This window comes from Helianthus annuus, chromosome 10 (genome assembly GCF_002127325.2).
Source record: "Helianthus annuus cultivar XRQ/B chromosome 10, HanXRQr2.0-SUNRISE, whole genome shotgun sequence".
Lineage (NCBI taxonomy): Eukaryota > Viridiplantae > Streptophyta > Magnoliopsida > Asterales > Asteraceae > Helianthus > Helianthus annuus.
This window is the reverse complement of record NC_035442.2, coordinates 29343919-29358118: the sequence shown is the minus strand read 5'-3', so window position 1 is coordinate 29358118 and position 14200 is coordinate 29343919.

Here is a 14200-nt window from a genome sequence, read left to right as displayed (position 1 = left end):
GAATGGTGAAAATCTTTTATTTTATATAGACAGTAAAATAATGCCAAGACACCACGGACAAACGATAAGGAAAGATCACCTTCAACATAAGTAACTAGTTATTAAAGTCATTAATACAAAACCAAATAAAAAGTGCAAAAGATTAAAAATAAAAAGTATTATACTAAACACTTGTCTTCACCAAGTGATGTAAGAGACTTAGGAAAACATGGCCTTGATTGTCAAGAACTCTTACGATCAATCTTGGATCCCGAGACGACTCACACACTCTACGATGGACAATGGGTGATGGTGGTGGATGATGGTGTTATGGTGGTGGTGGGTGGTGGATGAGGTGTGAGAGAGGTGGTGTGCCAAGGGATGAGAGAGAATGAAGCCAAGCTCCTCTATTTATAGGCTGAACAGAAGGCTGGACACGGCCCCGTGTCCGCTGGACACGGCCCCGTGCCCGCCTGACACTCTCTCTCCTCATTAATTGTAATTGCGAATTACAATTAATGCGCCTGCTGTACTTTCACCACGCCCCCGTGCCCGCTGGACACGGCCCCGTGGTGGGCAATGGAAGCTTCTACTGGTTTGTCTTTTCTGCTGCTTCCTGGGCACGCCCCCGTGTTCGCTGGACACGGGGCGTGTTCAGACTCTGTTTCTTCTCCTTTGCCTTGGGAGATGCCGTTGAGGGTCCGGGCAGTCCACTTTTGTTCCTTTTCTTGTATTTATGGTAGAATTAGTAGTCTTTTTGCTTCTTTTGTGATTTTGAGCTCATTTCATCCTGAAAATACAAAAGGAAGACAAAAACACTATTTTTCCAACATTAGTATTTAAAAAGGGTTAGTTTTATGCCTTAATTGATGTGTTTTATATGTTGCATTTTACACACATCAACCCCTTAACCCTCCAGTGGCAGTCACTACCCGCCACTGTATGAAGACCCGCAGATGGGAGGGCCTTCAAACCCTGTTTTCGAGGTGAACTCCGCGCCAGTCGCACCACCATCACCACCACATATGGGTTTTGATAACCCAATACCTTTATACGCCTGTGCAGCGGCGCATAACCCTTTTGAGCAGCCAGGCCATTCTGGCTATAACTACTACAATGCCCCCGATGTTGACCCATACCTTGTGGCGGCAAACTATTCTTCATCCTGAAGGGTCCTACGGAGCCCCATATCAGACTGGGTACCCGGCCTATGGGTACCAATACCCACCACCTCCTCAACCTCTGTAGCAGCAACAACCGCAGCCACCACAGATCCATCCACTACAACAGCAGGAGATTCTACAAAGGTTGAGCCAGGTGGAGCGGGAGGTTCAAGAAGAGTGTAGAAGCCACATGGGATTTCTTAAGGGTTTGGCAAATTTGATCAAAGGGAAGAGCAGAAGGGATCATTAAATTCCTTATTTGGTTATTTGTATTTCTTTAATTTTAATCAAGTCCCTACGTGGACATCTATTTGGGTACTTAGTCCCTGCGAGGACTTGTATTTCAGTTTAGCCCCTGCGTGGGCAAGTTATTTCTGTTAAAGTCCCGTTTAGGGCAATTATGTACTCTTTTAATTTTAGTGGAATGTTTGAATTTAAAATTTTATTTTGTCATCATATGTATGAATATAAAATATGAAATAAATAAAAATATCATTCCTTTTATAAGATCTGCCATTATTAAACAAAATCTTAAAGGCAAAACCTAGCCCATGTGTCATTTTAAGACAGGGCCATGATGGTAGTTCCTTATTAAGATTCAGATCCTTGTTAACATCTGAAAACATGTTAACACTCCTGGCAAATGTGATTCGATAAAATCACATAAGTCATCCTTATATTGGATTATTCCAATTCCTTTTTCTTAATTATCAATTAATCAACCATTAGTAATGAAGTGCCTACGGGCCATAATTAATGTCCTTTGAGACTAAAGACAGTTGTAGTCTACGACTCCCTGTCAGGGAAAGGTGATGAACTATGATTCAAGCCTTAATGCCTCGATCCTATAAGATCATGGCTTATAATTTAAATTTGTCCTTGTGACTTGGCCTTTTTGTGCCATTATAATAAATTAAACTAAGGATAATTATAATGAAAATCCCGAATATACAAGACTAACAAATTAACCAATATGGGTTATTAATACCATGGTTAATGAATTATTAAGATGACAATTCTGTTATAGACTTCTGAATAAATCATTGTTATCATTTTATGTAGCAATCAAGCTACATGACAGAGTCTGAAGAAGTCAATAGTCACCCTCTGGAAAATCATGAAATTACCAGGATCAACATAACTGGGGAGGAACTTTGAGCATTGATTGACAATGTTGTTTCTAAAGCCGTGGATACGCAGTTTAGAGAATCGAGTAGTACACATAGCAAGACCTTATCAGTACCCCATTCCAAATCTCACCCTAAGACTCACTCTGAGGCTCACAGTAAGCCACCTTCCAGAAATCATGAGTCAAAGAAGGATGATGCTCAACACTCCTCTAATCAGCATAGTGTTCCACCTAAGAAGATTGTATTTGATTAAGAGCCACGTGCAAAGACCTGTTCATATAAGTATTTCGTCTCCTGCAAGCCCAAGGATTTCACTAGGGAAAAGGAGCCATTGATTGCATGACGTGGCTAGAAAAGATGGATAGCGTGGTTGATATCAGTGGTTGTGCTGATAAGGATATTGTGAAATTTGTGTCTCAGTCGTTTAAAGGAGAAGCTCTAGCTTGGTGGAGGACTCTAATCCAAGCTACTGGGAAGATCCCGTTGTACCATCTGTCTTGGGATTAGTTTTTTGCTTTAATCAAAGAGAATTTCTGTCCTCAACATGAAGTTGAGAAAATCGAGACTGACTTCCTAACATTGGTTATGAAGAACTTGGATTGTCAGGCATATCTCACGAGTTTTAACGCCATGTCTCGATTGGTTCCTTACTTGGTAACGTCGGAACCAAAACGTATAGCCCGTTTCATTGGGGGTTTAGCCCCGGAGATCAAAGCTAGTGTGAAAGCGTCTCGACCGACTACCTTTAGGTTTGTAGCTGATTTGTCATTATCTCTTACCCTTGATGCGGTCAGGCAAAGATCACTTAGGAATTCTGATGAGGGAAAGAGGAAACGTGAGAATGAGAACTCACACCGTTCAGACAAGAAACATAAAGGGAACTCTGACCACAAGAAGAGTTCAGGGTTCAAGAAGGATGACCAATAATCGGGTGAGAAGCCCAAATGCAAGATCTGCAAGAAGCGCCATCTGGGAAAGTGTAGATATGAATCAAAATCCCAATCACGGCCTCGGGCTTGTGGGATTTGTAAGTCTAGTGAGCATAAGACATTGGATTATAAGAAGATAAAGGATGTAACTTGTTACAATTGTAACGAGAAGGGGCATATCAAGTCTAACTGCCCAAAGTATGCCAAGAAACCTGAAGAAGGTAAAAAGACCAATGCTCGGGTCTTTCAGATGAACGCTCAAGAAGCGATCCAGAATGATAACGTGATAACAGGTACCTTTCTTATTAATAATGTTTATGCAAGGGTATTATTTGATTCGGGTGTGGATAAATCGTTTGTTGATGATAAATTTTGTAAGTTATTAAATCTGCCTGTTAAAACCCTAAGCATAAAATACGAGGTAGAGTTGGCCGATGGCACCATAGAAACTGCTTCGACTGTGTTAGATGGATGTTTTATATCCATTAGGAACCACTCCTTTCCGTTATCTTTGCTTCCTTTGAAATTAGCTGGTTTCGACATAGTGATAGGCATGGATTGGTTATCTCATAACCAAGCCCAGATTGTTTGTGACAAGAAGCAAATAGTTATCAAAACTCCGTATAGTGAGCCACTTATCATACAAGGAGATACTTAGTATAGGTTGCCTAAGCAAGTGTCTATGCTTAAGGCGTCAAGGTGTTTGAAGAAAGGTTGTGTCATCTACATGGCACAAGTAACTATTGATGAACCAAAGCCTAAGGTGGAAGACATTCCTGTCATTTCTGAATATCCAAAGATATTCCCTGAAGAACTACTTGGTTTACCACCAGATAGACAAGTGGAGTTCAGAATCGACATTATTCCTGGAGCAGCGCCAGTTGCAAGAGCACCTTACAGGCTAGCACCAACTGAGATGAAAGAACTGAGAACTCAACTGGATGATTTGTTGGCAAAAGGCTTTATTCGACCCAGTTCATCTCCTTGGGGAGCACCGATTCTGTTTGTGAAGAAGAAGGATGGATCGATGCGTCTATGCATCGATTATCGCAAGCTAAACAAGGTTACAATCTAGAACAGATATCCATTGCCCAGGATCAATGATCTGTTCGATCAATTGCAAGGGGCAAGTTATTTCTCCAAGATTGATTTAAGGTCAGGTTACCATCAGCTGAAGGTTAGAGATGGAGATGTGCATAAGACTGCATTCAGAACTCGTTATGAGGAGTTCTTAGTGATGCCTTTTGGGCTCACTAATGCACCAGCAGCGTTCATGGATCTCATGAATCGCGTTTGCAAACCCTACCTGGATAAGTTTGTCATCGTCTTCATTGATGACATTCTTATTTATTCGAAGAACTAGGCTGGTCATGAGAAGTACCTTCGTTCTATTCTTAAACTACTTCAGCAAGAAAAGCTCTACGCCAAGTTTTCAAAATGTGAGTTTTGGCTTCGTGAAGTCCAATTTCTTGGACATGTGGTTAGTGAGCGTGGTATCCATGTGGATCCCGCTAAGATTGAAGCCATCATGAATTGGCAAGAGCCGAAGACGCCCACAGAAATTCGTAGCTTCTTGGGTTTGGCAGGATATTACAGGCGTTTTATTGAGAGTTTCTCAAGGATTGCAGCACTCCTAACTTCATTAACGCGCAAGAATATCAAGTTTGACTGGGGTCCCAAGCAGCAATAATCCTTTGACATTCTTAAGCAGAAGCTAAGCAATGCACCTGTGTTGACATTGCCTGATGGGATTGAAGAATTTGTGGTATACTGTGACGCATCGCACACTGGTATGGGATGTGTGCTCATGCAGAAAGGCAAGGTTATTGCCTATGCTTCTCGATAATTAAAGGTGCACGAAAAGAATTACACTGCCCATGACTTGGAATTGGGTGCCGTTGTGTTTGCACTAAAACTTTGGAGGCATTATTTGTATGGTACCAAGTGTGTGATCTATTCTGATCACAAGAGCCTTCAACATCTGTTTAATCAGAAGGATCTGAACATGAGACAGCGTCGATGGATGGAGACACTGAATGATTATGATTGTGAAATCCGATACCATCCAGGTAAGGCGAATGTGGTTGTCGATGCTTTGAGCAGAAAAGAAAGGGTTAAGCCTATTAGAATCAATGCCAAGAGCATTGAATTGAAGAACAACTTGAATGAAAGATTGTTAGCCGCTCAGAAGGAAGCTGTATTAGAAGCTAACTATCAGAATGAAAAGTTGGGAGTAACTGCTGAACAGTTATCATATGGCAAGGATGGAATTTTGAGATTAAATGGACGAATATGGGTTCCAATTTATGGAGGGCTCAGGGATGTTATCCTTCAAGAAGCCCACAGTTCTAAGTATTCTGTTCACCCTGGTAGTGACAAGATGTACCAGGATTTAAAGGAAAATTACTGGTGGATAGGTTTGAAGAAATCTATAGCCACTTATGTGGCCAAATGTCTGACGTGTGCTCAAATTAAGGCAGAACACCAGAAGCTGTCAGGTTTGCTACAACAGCTTGAACTTCCCACCTGGAAGTGGGAAATGGTAACTATGGATTTTATCACTAAGTTACCAAAAACAAAGCGAGGAAATGATACTATTTGGGTTATAGTGGATAGACTGACCAAGTCAGCCCACTTCTTACCTATTAAGGATACACGCAGCTCAGATAACTTAGCTCAGCTATACGTGGACGGGATTGTATCTCTTCACAGAGTGCCTGTGTCTATCATCTCTGATAGGGATACGAGATATACATCGCATTTTTGGAAAAGCTTTCAGCAATCCCTAGGCACTCGATTAAATTTCAGCACTTCATATCATCCTCAGACGGATGGTCAAAGTGAACGTACTATACAAACACTCGAGGACATGCTACGAGCCTGTGTTATTGATTTAGGTGGAAGTTGGGATGATCATCTTCCATTGATTGAATTTTCATACAATAATAGCTATCATTCCAGTATTCAAGCTGCACCTTTTGAAGCTTTGTATGGAAGAAAGTGTAGGACGCCCGTTTGTTGGGCAGAAGTTGGAGATGTCCAACTAACAGGACCTGATATAGTCCCGGAGACGACAAATAAAATTGTGCAGATTCGAGATCGTCTCAAAGCTGCCAGGGATAGGCAGAAAAGCTACGCAGATAAAAGGCGTAAACCTCTGAAATTTGAGGTAGGTGACAAAGTTCTACTTAAGGTATCAGCCCAAGATACATAGGGCCACTCGAGATCATCGAATGTGTCGGAACACTGGCATACAAGTTAAACCTGCCTGAAGAGCTCAGTGGAATTCATAATGTATTCCACATCTGCAATCTGAAAAAGTGTCTAGCTGATGAATCGCTAGTCATGTCACATGAAGATGTGCACATTGATGAGAGCTTAAAGTTTGTTGAAAAGCCTTTGTCGATGGAGGATCGACAGGTTAAGAAGCTTCGAAAGAAGCACGTACCGATTGTAAAGGTTAAATGGGATGCCCGTAGAGGCCTCCAGTACACGTGGGAGGTTGAGTCCACAATGAAATAGAAGTACCCTCATTTATTTCAGTAAATCTCGAGGACGAGATTTCTTTTAAGGGGGTGAGGATGTAACACCTCATAAAAACGCGACCAATATAATACAGACACGTGTCAAGGACTTTAAACGTGTAGGGAATTATTCTGAAGGACTGAAATTGTCAAACAATGTAAATAGGTGAATAAAAAGGTCCAAAGTGTCACATGCCTAACTTGTGCCTCTGATTGACCTCACACGACGTTCGTATTCTATAAAGAATAATTTGACGAACATTGGAAGTCGTTTGTGCTTAAAATAAGGATCATATGAAACATAGCGGTTAAAAGTGTCAACATGTTGAAAGTTACCCCTGAGTGACCTTTTAACGATCCCAAAAAAATTGTGATAATTTATTTTAATCCCAAGAATAACGAATATTAAATTCGTAAAGTTTTAACGCACATAAATAATCAAAGCGTGAAATACAAGTAATAAGGGTTAAATGCGTTAATATTGCATTTCAAGACTGTTCGGGTGACCTCGTAACTAACCGAAGGCCTATTGTTAAATGATTAATGATTCAAGACCCTTAAAAGTCAAGTTTGGGGGTTAAAAGTGCCATAAACGATAGTTAAAACAAGTTTAGAGGGACCAGGGACCAAAATTGCAATATTTGAAACTTGTTGACCGGATCAGACATTCACGCGGGCCGCGTAGGCCATAAGGCAAGTCTTACGCGGGCCGCGTAAGACTGCCAGGTGCAGAAAATGTTGACACATGCCTGTTCAGCCTGTTCCACCGCCTTAGAAGCCTGGTTTTCGAATTCAGGGACTGTACCAATGGTATTTCATGCATAGGGGACACCTGGGATGATCAGGAATCAATCTTAGACTTATGTGGAGTGATCTTGTGAATTTTGTTTGGCTATATAAGCTTCTTGTTTGTTAGTTCAATGTGCTCACTTGCAAAAATTAATCACAACTCACTCTCTAGAGCTCTCTGGACTTATAGCAAGTTTCCTTCAGCTCCTAATTCATGCTAAGAGCCTTTGTAAGCATTCTTAGCCTTCCTAGTTCATATTTTATTAGTCTAATGACCAAAAGTCAAAGTCGTCGTAATTAAGCTTGGACTTAGCACTAATGGTCCAGTCATTTTTCGAATTGAAAGTGGCTATGAGTTGGTAATTATGTGGGTAATAAGTCCTTAAAAGGGCACCCTCTGATTATCACTCTAACTTGGTCAATTGTCGGGTCAAACTTAATATTAAAATGTCAAATTTCGAGACCAAACTTTTTACCCACTGATGTAATATAATATTTGGGATTTTTGAAGATTTTTATTTATTTTTAAACTGATCATAATATAGGGTTCTTGCTTTGATTCGGAAATTGACGGTTATACCCCTTTTGCTAATAAAATGGGTTTTACATAACTTTTTGATACCAAACCTTTTGCTACTGATTTTATATGTTAAATAAAGTATTTTAAGCTTTCTAGACTGATAAAAATCTTAGCTTTCCTTATATAACTTGAAAATCGCTTAAAACCGACTTTTTACGCGTTTTAAATGCCTAGTATGGATTAAAACTATTTTTGACATATAAGACTTAATACCTACTGATGTTTTAAGTAAATTTTTATACTTTAACAGTAAGCAAAAGTTTTGAACTCAGATTTCCAGTTTTGACCTTTAAACCTTATGTGAAATGACCAAAATGCCCCTACGGTGCATAGTTTGGTTAAAAATGATAAATTTCACATATATGCAATACCCTATTGTTATGACTTACACAAATAAATATTTTTACTGATAATTTCAGACCAGAACCTCAGATTAATATTTAATCTCTTTTATAACTTTAAAAATGACCAAAATACTCCTTCGGGGCATAAATTGATTTTAAATTCGTTTTGGGCATAGTGGAAGGTATCCTACTGATATCATAACACATTTTAAGCATATTAACTTAGGAAACCTGTACATGACTCTTTTGGTTACCCGTTATACATTTTTCGCGTTCGGTACAGTTTATGTGACTAGTTTGCGTAAATTGACCGAAACGGGTCAAACCTTATCATTTTTACCTCAAAATCCAGAATGTGTTTAGTTTACCCATATTATACAAGTCTTCATACTTGTCGGGTCTAAACCACATTCAAATCCGGTCTTCGCTTAATCTTGCGTTTTGAACCGTATATCTCCTTTAAAACTAACCGGTCTAAGTTTAAACTTAAGTAAGACCCATTAGGAATCTAATAGGTTATTAAAACCTTCGTTCCAGATTTAGGAGCCTAGTAAAAGATATTTGTACTTGCTGATTGTATACGGCTGGGATAAATTTGTATAATTTGCTCAGGTAAATACTTTTAACTTATTTTCCCTTATACGGGCTTGGGGTACGGTATATAAAATACCGTTTGGTCGGGTATTGAATTTTTAATCATATGAAGGTTAATTCATTGAGATAACCTGTTTAATTAGTTTTGTTTGTTTTAAGCCTTTGGGGGGTTAATGACCATGTCCTGGATATCCTCGGCTCATTCATTGAAATGGCCACGACTTAAGCACGGGGTGTAGGCATACACCTGCCGGTGCGTATGTAAAAATAATGTATCCGCCTGATTGAGAATAACTCGCCGTGGGATATATTATGTGGTGTGTCTATTAATCTTTAACCCGGTATTCAGCCCGGGCTACTGAACGATTATCTGTGCCTAGTGCATTCAAATCAATTTCCATAAAACATTTTCAAAAGTGTCAGTTAATTGTATTTACCAGTGCAAACTGACATATTTTCCAAAAGGTTAAGTGCAGGTACTAGGCGGAATAGGCTGGTTTCTCCTGAGTAACTTAAATGAAGAATTATGCAAGCTTTATCACTTGAAAATCTGTTGAACATTATCTCTTTTGTTTTGATCCACCTGTGGATCCTTTACATTCCGTTTGTAATGCTTTGTTACTTTCAATTCGGTTTGTAATATTTTACTTTTAGACTTCCGATGTGCATTAAACTGTGATTATTGACTATGATGATATCAACTACGTCACGATACTCCCCACCGGGCCCACCGGTAATACGTGGAAATATCGGGGTGTGATAGGAATAGAAAACATAGTGGTGACGGAAGTTGGTGCCCATTTATACCTTGTCGGACGATGCACTCATTTGTTGGACATTTTGACATATTTTAAAACATAAGTATTAAACATTACATTTTAATGTCACGACGCAACCACATAAGTTAAGTTGTTTTGATCCTCGCGGATCTTATTACAAACATCCCAGATAGTTTAAAAGTTGTCCAACATATTTAAACAAAACAACATGCATCATCAAACACAAGATACGCCATGATTTCCCGAAGCCGAACTCAAGTAGCTGTAGAACACGTTAAAATCAAGTGTCAACATAAAGGAAGGTGAGTTCACATATTCACTTACAAACAATTTTTATTCCAAGGAAAACTTTCTGTTTAGGTGTTTATTTGAAAACATCCATCTAATTTTGAAAGTCCGTTTTACTTCCTTAATAGAATCCATGGGCATTCCGTCGCAGTTTCATGAACTCGACTATATTGTTACTACCCATGTTTTGTATATTAAATTATTGCGTCAATTTTCGGACTCGTATGTTAGCTAACGATACGAACTATATATTAACCATGTAGGGATAAACAAAGCTAGACAATAAATAGAATATCAATTCGTCGTTTGACTTGACACGGGGTGACCGGTCACGACGGGGTTGTCAACCCGATAGATCTACCAACAATTTCTCGCGTACATTACTTAAATGATTAAACGACATCATGGGCATAGGGTCCTCTTGTAGAGTAATATGATGTCTGCCTCATGTACAATATATATATCCTACTAATATGACAATTTAATACACGACGTTGTATGAATCCCCCTGACACTCCATCATTTGAGACGCAATCCGGAATTCATCCCAACTATACGCTCACATTTCGCTTAGTAAATACCGTACTTTTCCAATTTTCAATATTCATTCATCAAAAACGTATTACTTCGAAAAGTATGACTTATCAAATTTCATATATTTTCAACGAAAATATATATTATATATTAAAAGGTATGTTTTATTTCACAAACATTCTTAAACCCTTTTATTATCGTGTTCTACCCCCAAAATATATACAAAGCAGTAAAAAGAGGGGTTTAGTGACACTCACCTTTGGGTGCGTATTTTAAATCGTGCAATCCCAGAGATTGATTTTCTACACGTCCTAATATAGGAAAGATACTAAATCAATATACATAACACAAGAATCCTAAGTTTCTCCGTTTCTTAGAATTATCACATAACTTTGAGATTATCTCGAAAAGTTGTTTTTTTTTTGGATTATGTTGGCACGTTAATATATACATGAGTCCACATATATATATTTTTATGATTTTGCGACTTGAACGATTTTATTGGTGACCATTATTGTGTAAATCCGTTAACTTTCCCGTTTATACGCAATCCCGTTTATACGCAATATATCTATGATTTGCGCGTCGTAATATATATACATAAACGTTCATATAATTTAACACCGAAAGACGCGAAATACTGCTAACTTATCTATTTTGTCATTTTTAAAGCAAATATACATAAAATATCATATATTTATCAAATTTCATGCTCGACAAACAAGTTTGACGTCTAACACAATTTTCACTGTGTCTACTGCACAAAACGTACATGCATACATGCGTAAGCTAGATTTCTAACATCATGTTAAAAACATAACATATTTACATATTCTTATGTTTAAATCACAAGACACATTTTGCCACATAACGTTTACCCAAAATTTTACCCACACTAGTGTACATTGAAAAATGCGTATTTTAGCGATCCGGTAACGTTTTCGGGCGTCGGAAGTCACGTATGACCAACCAAACACCAAGTAAACTTAAAATTAGTTAAAATACTTATTTTTAATCTAAACATATCAGTTTACTTACTGATCTAAATCAGTTTTATAAAAATCACTTGAAAAGCCGATTTTTAACCGTTTTAACGCATAGTTTTGCGTTAAACGTTACTATAATCATCCCAACTCGAAACGACTTGATATTTTAACACAATACATGTTATTTACTGATTAAAATAATAGTTATAATCAGATTAGTGCAGTTTTTGTATAAGTCACATAAATCATGCGATTTCACGTATTTTACAACTTTTAATGCACCATGTACAACATGCAAAGCTAGCAAACATTATGACAAAGTTATAAGTCACTAAATTTTTTAAAATAACTTCATTTTAGTGTTTATAATCTGCTCATAACTGATTTTTACTCAATCATACTCAAATCATCTTTTTAAGATCATATATCATCATGCATGTCTAAGTATATGCATCTAGTATGCTCATATCATAATTTTATCATCTAATATGATCTCAATACATCAAAACCTCACTAACATCTTATTCTTTCAAATATCATACATAACACTTTAAATCCTTCAATCATTCATGTTCATTTATACTCAAATCTTTTACTTTTATGATTACACAACAACTTTAACATACATGCATACACATATACATACATATATATATACGAAATTTATAGACATATACTTCCAAAATTTCACTTTCAAATCTATAATCACTTTAGAACATTCTTATTTGACAACTAACAATTCCTTTAATCATCATATTTTTCAAGAAATCAAACAAATCAAGATCTTTTCATCAAAAGTCAAGATATAACTTATACACATACATACACACATAATCGGCCATAAACACACACATACACACACCGATTTTTATTTTGTTCAAAACTTATTTGTTTGATAGTTTCAAGTTAATGTTTAGATTCAAGAATCAAGAGAAACTTTTATTATCTTCTTTATCTTTATGAATCAAGAACAATGTTTAATGAAATATATTATACCTTCAAGATTTTAGATGGGTTTTTGGTAAAAGATGGTGATATGAAACTTGTTCTTGCTTGAATCCACTTGAAATCACCTCCAAACTTCCTTATGAGCTTCAAATCACCAAGCTTGATTCTTCATGTTTTGATTTTGAAAATGAAATGGTAGTGTGTTAAGGGGGTGTTCGGCCAAAATGTTTGAGGAGAGAGGGAGAATGAAGTTTTTAAAGTGTATTTCTTGAGAATATGCAATTTACGGAAGATGTTGGAGTAATAATCATCTTCATCATTCTCTATGGTGGACAAGTGTCCAAAATGCAAGAATCAAGAACAATTTGGGTAGTCATGGTGCCGCCACATATGTCCCATCTCACACATTTTATATATAGATACATATGTTATATGTATATTAGTTCAAAAACAAGTATTTTACTAAATACCGGGTATTTTATCTAGCATTTTAATCCCGTTTTAGTGCGTTTTAAATTATTTTTATCGTTCTATAAAAATAATCACTTAAAATTATTACTGAAATAATTACCAGTTGCCTTCACTGGCTGCGTTGACAGTATTTTGTCTAATTCGCGCAGTATCGCGCGGTACGCGCTCAAACTCGAAAAATAGAGTTTCTTAGCGTTTTAAATTATTTTTCCACATGGATGTGATTAAAATTATTATTCTAATCATAACAGGCTATTTTTAGGATTTTAACACTGATCGGGTGGTCACCGACGTTCGTTTCGCATTTTAAACGTTACGCGATAAGCGTTAGTTTTATCGTTGCCAACATAATTTTTATGCACATCTAAAATTACCATCACATCAAATATCATATATTAACATTTCAGTCAGCCATAATTGTCATGTTACATGTTCACTACACAGATTACTATTGTCCGCTACGGCCTGAGAGGCCGGGTGTCACACGATAATGGCATGTTCGTGCCCAATATGCACGACAATGCACATACCTAGAATTCACTATTAATCGAAGCCTTCCCCCTACACTTCAATCGTCCATCGCAACACATTTCTCCTCTACTAGTTCACATATATCACTTTAGGGAACATGCTTTTGTACCCCGCTCTAGCCCATTCGACTACCTGAGAAGAGAAAAGGTTGTCTACTTAGATCAAGAAGCATTTTGTATAACCACATGTGGCTTTGGTTGATCAATTGTGATCACCATTATTATATCCCCAAGGGTTGGTTATTTTATATTTGTGGCTAGTCTTATTGTATCACTTTAGTGTTGATGAACCTTGATGTTAATTTATGATATTTGAATTTTGGTTAAAATTGTGGGTTTATGTTTTTGAATTCTTAAGCTATGATTATTCTTTTTGAATATGAGTGCTTTATCTTTATTAACTTGAGTTTTGAACTTATGTAGGTTTTGTAGCATTTGTGGTCATTGCATGTTTTTCGCGTTTGTGCGCTCTATATACAAAACCTTATGATTTGTAACACCTCGAAATTTCGTGTCCAATAAATAAATGACACGTGTCGAATACGACAAAAATAATATAAACCGGATTTAATTAAGATATGTGGTAGGATTTTCGAATATGTCGACATGTTAATTTTATACCTCTGAGCGAC